The 11,124-nt window shown below is 40.5% G+C and overlaps 1 long non-coding RNA gene across 1 annotated transcript in view; it reads left to right on the top strand.

Annotated features, from left to right (window-relative positions):
* The window catches only part of LOC129528293 (uncharacterized), a 110,106-nt gene extending 99,344 nt beyond the window's left edge, over positions 1-10,762 (top strand). The window contains exons 2-3 of the long non-coding RNA XR_010131247.1: positions 9,732-9,882; positions 10,301-10,762. This is a non-coding gene — a long non-coding RNA (uncharacterized lncRNA). The remainder of the gene's footprint in view (positions 1-9,731; positions 9,883-10,300) is intronic.
* The last annotated feature ends 362 nt before the right edge of the window (positions 10,763-11,124 follow it).

Raw genomic sequence — 11,124 nt, forward strand, 5'->3', positions numbered from 1 at the left:
CATGTGACTGTGTTTATAAATCATATCTCTGCAGCCTAGGTATCACAGAGTAGGCGATGCACTCTGTCACACAAAATGATACAAAATATTTTGGGAAACAAACTGTAAAGCCTGCATCTCCGGAAATCCCCTCCCAAAGTGGCTAACCACAAAGGGAGGAAACATAACAGGGTGAAACCAAAAGTTTACAGTCAAAACTTAGAGTCTATGTTACTTCATTCTGTACTAGATAGATGCAGTGCAGATGTGCATTCAGGAATGATAGGATTGGAGCATTTAAGCTGTCTTTGCTTTAGTCTTTGCTCCAAATTCTAGGGATAGTCTTATCCCCAAATGTCTTTTGAAGCAAGTAAGTTTGAAGCATTTGGCTAAACAAAAGCTGTTTAACTCAATTTTCAAACCACCTGAATATGAAGTTACCAGAATTAGTATCCATTGAAAATATCAGAAGACAGCTAGGGACAAAACTGAGTTACTGTCAGTCAATGTGGTGTTAACAAATGAACACTGAGCTAGGAAGCTGTCAAGCTGCCCATACTACTTCCATGACCCCCCCCAAAAAAAATATTCCAGAGGACAGCCTTAGTGATCTGTCATAAAATATGGGAACATATACATGCATACATGCATGAACAATCTATAGAATGAATAGTAACATGGTATCCAAAAAAATGAAAGCATAATTGATTAATATCATGCTCATTGGTGGCTATCAATTACTTATGGTGATGAATTTCTTTGGCCAAGTTCCACACAAAAAACAAATTTTTCTAAACACATAGTCGACATAGGATTGAAGAGTGTGCATCCGCTCAGCTGTTGGCTTTGTGACAGGACATGAAGGGTAGGAATAAAGGGAAATGCGTCTCAAGGGAGGAAGGCAACAGTCCTTTCAAGAGTCATTGTTGGCCAGGCGCAGTGGCTCACGCCTGTTATCCCAGCACTTTGGGAGGCCGAGGTGGGCAGATCACCTGAGGTCAGGAATTTGAGACCAGGCTGGCCAACATGACGAAACCCCGTCTCTACAAAAATACAAAAATCAGCCAGGCGTGGTGGCACATGCCTGTAATCCCAGCTATGTAGAAGGCTGAGGCAGGAGAATCAAGCCTCTTGGGAGGCTTGAACCCGGGAGGCAGAGGTTGCCGTGAGCCGAGATCATGCCACTGCACTCCAGTTTCTAAATTTCTAAGGATTATTTTTTCTAATTCTGTGAAAAATGGCATTGGTAATTTTATAGGGATTGTGTTGAATCTGTAGATTTCCCTGGAAAGTATGGTCATTTTAATGATATTGGTTCTTCCAATTCATGAGCATGAGACGTTTTTCCATTTGTTTGTGTCATCTATGATTTCTTTTTTTTTTAATTATATTTTAAGTTTTAGGGTACATGTGCACAACGTGCAGGTTAGTTACGTATGTATACATGTGCCATGTTGGTGTGCTGCACCCATTAACTTGTCATTTAACATGAGGTATATCTCCTAATGCTATCCCTCCCCCCTCCCCCCACCCCACAACAGGCCCCAGTGTGTGATGTTCCCTTTCCTGTGTCCATGTGTTCTCACTGTTCAATTCCCACCTATGAGTGAGAACATGCGGTGTCATCTATGATTTCTTTCATCAATGTTTTGTAGTTCTCCTTTTAGAGATCTTTCACCTTCCTGGTTAAATATATTCCCAGGTAGCTGAGATCATGCCACTGCACTCCCACCTGGGTGACAGAGCAAGATTCCATCTAAAAAATAAATAAATAAATAAAAATAAAAAATAAAAAATAAATGTGTAGCTATTATAAATGGGCTTGCCTTCTTGATTTGGTCCTCAGCTAGATCATTATTGATGTATACAAATGCTACCAATTTCTGTACATTAATTTTGTATCCTGAAACTTTCCTGAATTCATTTATCAAATCGAATAGTTTTTTGGTGGAATCTTTGGGGTTTTCTAGATATAAGATCATATCATAGCAAATAGTCTAATTTGACTTCTTTTCTAATTTTAATGCCTTTTTTTTTCTCTTGCCTGATTCCTCTGGTGAAAACTTTCAGTACCATGTTGAATAAGAGTGGTAGAAGTGTTCTTGTTCTAGTTCTTAGAGGGGATGCTTTCAACTTTTCCCTATGAAGTATAGTGTTGGCTTTGGGTTTGTTGTATATGGCCTTTACTCTGTTGAGGCCCATTCCTTCTATGCCTAGTTTGTTGAGGATTTTTATCATGCATGAAGGGATGTCAAATGTTATCAAGCATTTTTTCTGTGTCTATTGAGATAATCTGTTTTTGTTATTAATTCTGTTTATGTGATGTATCATGTTTATTGATTTGCATATGTTAAACATTCCTTGCATCCCTGGGATAAATCCCATCTGATTATGTGTATTATGGGGTTTTTTTTGTTTTTGTTTTTGTTTTTGTTTTTTTTTGAGACAGAGTCTCACCCTGTCACCTGGACTGGAGTGCAGTGGCATGATCTCAGCTCACTGTAACCTCCACCTCCTGGGTTCAAGCGATTCTCCTGCCTCAGCCTCCTGAGTAGCTGGGAGTACAGGCATGCGCCACCATGCCTGGCAAATTTTTTTTTTTATGTATTTTTAATAGAGACGGGGTTTCACCATGTTGGTCAGGCTGGTCTCGAACTCCTAACCTCGTTCACCATGTTGGTCAGGCTTGGTCCCAAACTCCTGACCTTGTGATCCGCCTGCCTCGGCCTCCTAAAGTGCTGGGATTACAGGTGTAAGCCACCGCGCCCGGCCGTATATTATGTTTTTGATGTGCTACTGGATTCAATTTGCTCATATTTTGTTGAGGATTTTCGTGTTTACGTTCATCAGAGATATTGGTTTGTGGTTTTGTTGTTGTTGTGTCCTTGTCTGGTTTGGGTATCAGGGTGATACACCTCCTTGATTTTTCAGAATAGTTTCCAGAGGATCAGTATTAGTTCTTGTTCGTATGTTTGGTAGAATTTGGCCATGAATCCATCTGGTCCTAGACTTTTTTTTTTTTTTGCCTTGGGGTTTTTTTTTTTTATTACTAATTCAATTTTGCTGCCCGTTATTGATCCATCCATGTATTAATCCATTTTCACGCTGCCGATAAAGACATACCTGAGACTGGGAAATTTACAGAAGAAAGAGATTTAATGAACTCACAGTTCCACGTGGCTGGGGAGGCCTCACAATCGTGGTAGAAGGTGAAAGGCACATATCACATGCCAACAGACAAGAGAAGAGAGCTTGTGCAGGGAAACTCCCCTTTATAAAACCATCAGATCTCGTGAGACTTATTCATTATCACGAGAACAGCATGGGAAAGACCTGCCCCCATGATTCAATTACCTCCCACTGGGTCCTTCCCACAACACATGGGAATTGTCGAAGCTACAACTCAAGATGAGTTTTGGGTGAGGACACAGCCAAACTATATGAATCCAGGTGTTCTGTTTCTTCCTGGTTCAATCTTGGCAGGTTATGTTTTTCCAGGAATTTATCCATTTCCTCTAGATTTTCTAGTTGGTGAGTGTGCAGCTACCCATAATAGTCTCTAATGAGCTTTTGTATTTCTGTGGTTTCAGTTGTAATGTCTCCTTTTTCATTTCTGATTGTGTTTATTTGGATCTTCTCTCTTCTTTGTTAGTCTAGCTAGTGGTTTATCATTTTTGTTTATCTTTTCAAAGAACCACTTTTCATTTCAATAATCCTTTGTATTTTTAAATCTCTATTTCATTTAGTTCTGCTCTAATCTTTGCTATTTCTTTTCTACTACTAACTTTGGGGTTTGGTTTGTTCTGGTTTTTCTAGTTCCTTGAGGTGTAACATTAGATCGTTAATTTGTGATCTTTCTACTTTTTTGATGTAACTTCTCACCTAGTGCTGCTTTTGCTGTATCTCACGTGTTTTGGTATGATGTGTTTTCATTTTCATTCTTTTCAAAAAAATTTTTAACTTCTGTCTTCATTTATTCATTGACCCAGCAATTGTTCAGGTGCATGTTGTTTAATTTGTATAGATTCCAAAGTTCCTCTTGATATTGATTTCTAGCTTTATTCCACTGTGGTCTGAGAAAATACTTGATCTAATTCTGATTTTTAAAAATTTGTTAAGACTTGTTTTGTGGCCTAACATGTGGTTTATCTTGGAGAACATCCCATGTACTGATGAAAAGAATGCACCTTGTAGTTGTATGTGGTTTAGGGGCAGAATGTTTTGTAAATGTCTGTTAAGTCTATTTGGTCTAAAGTCCAATTTAAGTCCAATGTTTCTTTGTTAATGTTCTGTCTCTATGATTTCTCTAGTGCTGTGAGTGGGGTATTAAAATCCCCTGCTATTATTGTATTGCTGTCTATCTTTCTTTAGGTCTAGTAATATTTGTTTTGTGAATTTGGGTTCTCTGATGTTGGGTGCATATATATTTAGAATTGTTATATCCTCTTGCTGAATTGATCCCTTGATTATTATATAATGGCCTTCATTTTTTTTAATTATATTACGTTTTTGGTTTAAAGTCTGTTTTATCTGATATAAGCATAGCTATTCCTGCTCACTTTTGATTTCCATTTACTTGGAATCTCATTTTCCACCTCTTTACTTTTAGTCTATGTATTTTTATGGGTAAGGTGAACTTATTGTAGGCAGCATATAGTTGGATCATGTTTTTTAAATCCATTCTACCAAACTCTACCTTTAAAGTGGCACATTTAATCCATTTATATTCAAGGTTAATATTGACACAGGAGGCTTTGTTCCTGTCAAATTGCTGATTGTTTTCAAGTCGTTTTTATAAATTCTTTGTTTCTTTTCTTTCCTTGTCTTTGTGGTTTGATGAAATTCTGTTGTGTTGTCATTTGATTCCTTTCTTTTCCTCCTTTGTGTTGCTGTTTTATATGAACTGTGAACTTTCTAGATTTTCTAGTTGGTGAGTGTGCAGCTACTCATAATAGTCTCTAATGATCTTTTGTATTTCTGTGGTTTCAGTCGTAATGTTTCCTTTTTCATTTCTGATTGTGTTTATTTGGATCTTCTCTCTTCTTTGTTAGTCTAGCTAGTGGTTTATCATTTTTGTTTACCTTTTCAAAGAACTGCTTTTCATTTCAACAGTCCTTCGTATTTTTAAATCTCTATTTCATTTAGTTCTGTGTGTCTTTTATATTTCTGTGTATTTTCATAATGGTGAAAATTAACCTTTCACTTCCATGTTTAAGACCCCTTTGAGAATTTCCTGTACAGCTGATCTAGTGGTGACAAATTCCCTCAGCATTTGCTTGTCTGAGAACGAGTTTATTTCTCCTTGATTTATGAAGTCAGTTTCTGGCAGGACACAAAACTCTTGACTGACAGGTTCTGCTTAAGTTTAATATTTTTCTGTGGCTGCTAATTGTTCACATGTTTTCATTACGAAGTAATTTTAATGCCACTTTGGTGGGCTGTTAATCCCTTTGGGGGCCTCATGCAAGCAAGAGCTAGCACAAAGGATCAATTTAGGTCTTGTCCTGGGGGTTACCTAGAGGGGCAGCAAAACCTCAGTAGGGTAAGCCATAAATAATCTAAAGTTCCTAAGAGCTGAAGAAGAAGGAAATGGCCATCCAAAATAGAGCTGTACTTGCCCCAGCTAGGGAAATTAGGAACAAGAGATACCAGTGATGAGGGTTGGGTCTTTGAAGAAGTGTCTATTAATATGGCCACCAGAGAGCTCTAAACATCTGCCAAGTTTCTAGAGCCCCCTGTTAGCTCAACATAACAGTACCAGCCAGGTAAGCATTCCTTGTACCCCATACCTCTTCTCCCTTCCTGCAGTTTATGCTTGCAGGGTCAGAAACCACACTTGGAAAACTGCAGAAGAAAAGGCAAAAACAGGCCGGGTGTGGTGGCTCATGCCTGTAATCCCAGCACTTTGGGAGGCCAAGGTGGGCGGATCACGAGGTCAAGATATCAAGACCATCCTGGCCAACATGGTGAAACCCCGTCTCTACTAAAAATACAAAAAATTAGCCGGGCGTGGTGGCAGGCACCTGTAATCCCAGCTACTTGGGAGGCTGAGGCAGGAGAATCACTTGAACCTGGGAGGTGGAGGTTGCAGTGAGCCAAGATTGCAGCATTGCACTCCAGCCTGGGCAAAAAGAGTGAAACTCCATCTCAGAAAGAGGAAAAAAAAGGTAAAAGCATTAGATGGAATCACATGGAAACAGCCTGCCTCCTTCCTTCCTCACTGCAGGCTTCTCATCTGAGCTCGGGAAAGGAGGAGCCTCCTAGATTTGATTATGTGATGATTACCCAAGATTGGACATTTTAATTACTAATTGCAAGACCTTTTTATTGCATATGAATAAATGGAATAGTCATATTGTCCCAAATTTAATCGAGGGTGGGACAAAGACTAATTCCACAGAATACATTTAAAGCAATAGTGGGAGTTAAAAGTAAAATTGCATTATAATTAGACCCTCCAAGTCCTGCCTGTTTAACTTAAGGTTGCTCACACTACTGAGGCGAGATAGAAAAGTAGTTGGTGAATTTCAATTGGAAAAGTGTAGCCATGGGAAGGAACCTAGAAGTCTCATCTCTCCCCTGAAGTTAATCTGCCCAATGTCTCAAAGGCCTCAAGAACTGTTCCAAGGGAAGTATTAGAATGCAAATAAAACCACCATTCTACTTTTGACTAGAAATCCTCTGGTGGTTGCCTGAGATGGGGAGGTATTGTTTAATGGGTATAGAGTTTCAGTTGGGGAAGATGAAAAAGTTCTGGAGATGAATGGTGATGTCACAACAATGTGAATGTACTTAATGCCACTAAATTGCACACTAAAAAATGTTAAAATGGCAAATCTTATGTATTGTATATTTCATCACAATAAAAAAATAGCATAGGATGATTGTTTATGCACTGGGAAAATAAAATAAAATAATCATTATTACCTCTAAAACTAAAATAAAACCCTGATGGATGCTTTGCCAGTTAAAGCATCTTCAGAAAGATGACAAGAAGTTAGACACTGTATCCACAGGGACAATTTGGCTTAGGCAGAAAAGGGAGATTTGTAGGCTCACCCAACTGAACTGCAGGAAAGGTGGGTATGAGCTGGACCTCAGGACTGACCACACCTGGGACTGGAACACCACCCACCCTTTCTCTGTCTCTTGTTTCTGCTTCTCTCAGTGCACCAGCCACTCTCTCCCACCACAGACTGGCTTCTTCTGCACAGCCTGTGGGACATGGCCACCGAACAGCTCAGACTCATACCTCACAGGTTTGCCACCTGAGCAAACCCAAGATCTTCCATCTAGTTGAAGGTCAGAAGTCTCAGGACTGAATTTGGGGAACATGCCTACCTGTAGCCAATCACTGAGTTAGGGAAGCAGATCAGTCAGAAACTGGGGGATCCCATTAAACCACACTGTGGAAAGCAGTATTTCTGAGAACAGAGTGCTACTCCACTCTAGGCAGACAAAGCAGTAGCCACCAACTATCTGCACAGTCCTTCCCTTCTCTGGAACAGATCCCAAACAGTGCTGGGAAGACCTCAGCAGCACAGTTGGACCACCTATGTGCTCCTTCCGCCCTCATTACTTGTGCATCCTGGATCCCTGGATTTCTTAGCTAATGCTGGGTTGGCAGAAATGAGGGGGAGGGGAGCAGTAGAATCCTGCCCTAAATTGCAGCCAGTCATCTGAGGTCATTTTTTCCTTGTCAATGCTATATCCCCAGAGGGCTGGACCCTTCTCTATTCTGTTATGCTTTATTCAGAGAATTTCTAGAACAATGTTGGCCAGTATAGATGATTCCCGTCATCTTATCTCTACTACCTAGGTCCAAAGATTCCCCCCCCCCCCAACCTTGTGAATCTCTGACTCAGTGTTATTAGTCTTAAAAACCCAGGTGCTGAACCAGACTATGCTGTGCTCCTCTTTGGAGTGAATCTTGGATTATCAAATAATCAAATAATGGCTAAGATCAGCCCTTGTTTCCCCATGTCCCTGCTTAGTGCCAGCTCTGTCTTCATCCCCTCCCAGGCTTGGCCACCCTTCTGCCGAGATGCACCCTAGCATGTTGCCCATAAAGGAATGTGAAAAAAATATCTACACTTCTGAAGATAGTGTGCTCCACCCTTCAAAGCTTTAGGAAGATAAATTTAGACATAAAACAGGAAGTATTTCTCTGTGTGGCTAAGAGTGATCTAAGAGAAGTTATTTCCTCAAGATATTTTGAAGCTGTAGTGTGGGGAAACAGTTCTCAAACCCCAGTGTGGATCAGGATCACCTGGAGGGCTTACTAAGCTACATATTGTTGGGTCCACCCCAGAGTTTCGATTCAGTCGATCAGGGGATCAGAGGTGGGGCCTAAGAATTTGCATGTTTTTAACTCTTTTTTTTTTTTTTTTTTTTTTGAGATGGAGTCTTGCTCTGTCGCCCAGGCTGGAGTACAGTGGCAAGATCTCGACTCACTGCAACCTCTGCCTCCCGGGTTCAAGCAATTCTCCTGGCTCAGCCTCCCAAGTAGCTGGGATTACAGGTGTGTGCCACCATACCCGGCTAATTTTTTATATTTTTGGTAGAGACAGGGTTTCATCATGTTGGCCAGGCTGGTCTCAAACTCCTGACCTCAAGTGATCAGCCCGCCTCAGCCTCCCAAAGTGCTGGGATTACAGGTGTGAGCCACCACACCCAGCCAGAATTTGCATTTTTCAAAAGGTCCCTGATGTTGCTGAGGCAGGACCACACTTTAAGAACCACTATAGTAGAGGTTTAGGAAGAAACAGAGAAAAATCTCTCCAGGCTACAAGACTGTCTGATGCTGAAGGTCTTGGCCTAGGTCAGCTAAGGTGCTCTTTAGGGCTGACATTCTGTGATTGTTAAACAGGTGACTAAATATGTATCTGTGTCAAGCTACTCTTATTATCATTAAACAGTTCTTGACTGCTTACTTTATTAAAATATAAGAATTTCCAAGAGCTTCAGACCTCTGATCTATGTATAACAGAACTTCATTAAGTATAACTCACTAAGTCACTTAGTGAAAAGCTTGAACTATAGAATAGTCTAACTAATTGCCCTTTCAAATAGGCATTTAACAATAATTTCAACTAGCCTCCTACAAAACTGTTTCACAGCAAAGCTTTCACTGATGTTTTTGCAAAATGAATTTAATTACTAATTATCATATAAGGATTAGCATATAGCTGATATGTAAATGTCTTAGGTATGATTTAAACTGTTGAGTCAACTGAACATGTACCTTCCTCTCCCACTTCCTCCAACAAATAAATCTTACTTGTATTTTAATTTAATACTGTGTCCATTCTTCTGAAATAGCTGTTTATTCTCAACATCTAATTTTAGACCTATAACTAATATGTTACAATTTTCAACTGCCAGTTATTTAAATGCTGCCCCCTCCTTGACACAAATAAATCTTATTTACATATTATTTGCTTCATAAGTATTCCACCATCCTGCAGTCACTGTGATCATTGTCCCCAGCTAGTCTTTGATCTGTGATAATTGTCCACAGGTAGTCTTTGATCATATGTTCTCCTGTCTGGAGGAACGAATATGTCCTTCCAACTCTGCCCAGCCTTCAGGTACAATTTAGGCCCCTACTTTTCTCTTAGGCTCTCTTCAGCCACTGTAACTTTTTTAAGTTTCTCCCTTATCCAAAGTCCCTTACTACTTAGAACCTCAGAAGTAAAGGGACCTCAGAGAACATCCAGTCCACACTGCCCTCTGTTTAAATGTGTCTACAGTGTACCACACCAAGGAACTCCCACACTCTGAATGAACAGCCCAGTGATCAGGAGCTTTGAATCAATTCTTGGCACCTAACACTTTGTGAAGAGTCTGCTAAACTCCCTCTATCAGAAATCCCAGAAGACTGAGAACAGGTCATCCTTGGAGGTATGTAATACAGTATTTAACCACCTTTCTACCTGAGTGTGCTTACCTGCAAAGGGTAATGTCAATATTAACCAAGAATGATCACGGTTGTCACATTTAAACTAATAATAATAAAGTACACAATTTATTATGCAGAAAGAATCATGCCTTCATAATCAGTCTTCACAAAGATTCCTTTAACTCTCTGCACCCACCATTCCTAATCCTGGAAAATTATTTCTCTTTGCTCTTTGCTCATCCATAGGCCCTTTGACAAAAGTCTCCAGAAAACTACTGAACTACACACATCAGCAATAAAGAAGTCCTAATGTCCAAAACCTTGCTTGTCACTTTTTGGTTTGTATAATTTATCTCCACAACTAGATCATAGGCTTCTAGAAAACATGAGTTCTGTTTTAAATTGTGTGCCCCTTGGCAGCTGTATCTGAATGGAGTCAGGATCTGGAAGCCCAAGTCTCCTTGTCAATGTCTGCTTGGTTCCCAAGGACACCTGTAAATGGAAGAGGGGCATAGTACACAGAAGACATTGCTGGCAAGTGTGGTCTCTTTACGATCGGGTGAGTCATCTGCTGAAATCTTTATAATAGACTTCTACCTTGATGGAATGGGTTGGACTAACGAGGAACCACCATTACTCCAAGGCCCAGAGCAGAGCTGGGCCATCAACTGTCTCCACACTTCCTGTCTTCTAGGTGCCACCCTGATCCCTCATTGCCTTTCAGCTGCATGTCTAAATCCCCACCCCACCCCTCATCTAGTTGGCTTTGATTCCAAGGACCTAGGACTGGAGTAGGGCTTTCACAAATGAGACAGCAGGAATGTAATGCAACCTAATGAGCAGACTAAGAAAGCATCTATACAGAAGAACAGACATACAAATACCAAGGCAGATAAGAGTGACAAAAGACAAAAAAAAAAAAAAAAAGAGAGAGAGAAAAAAAGCTGAAGCCGGTCAGAATTCATCAGGGGATGGTGTATGTCTACCACCTCAGTGGTCTTTTAAAGGTAAATGGGCTTATTTTTCATGCACCAGCCTATGGTCCCTTCACTAGGACACTCTCAACATCCCCGGCTTTTTATAACTCTGGCTGGAAAGGTCAGCTCTGAACTGTTCCTGGGCAGGGAGAGGGGTTCACATAGGGATTGGGGATGGAGTACGGGAGCAGAGGAGCAGTGCCTATGTTAGAAACCGGTAGGAAGGCCGGGCGCGGTGGCTTGCGCCTGTAATCCCAACACTTTGAG

This window comes from Gorilla gorilla, chromosome 17, assembly GCF_029281585.2.
Source record: "Gorilla gorilla gorilla isolate KB3781 chromosome 17, NHGRI_mGorGor1-v2.1_pri, whole genome shotgun sequence".
NCBI lineage: Eukaryota > Metazoa > Chordata > Mammalia > Primates > Hominidae > Gorilla > Gorilla gorilla.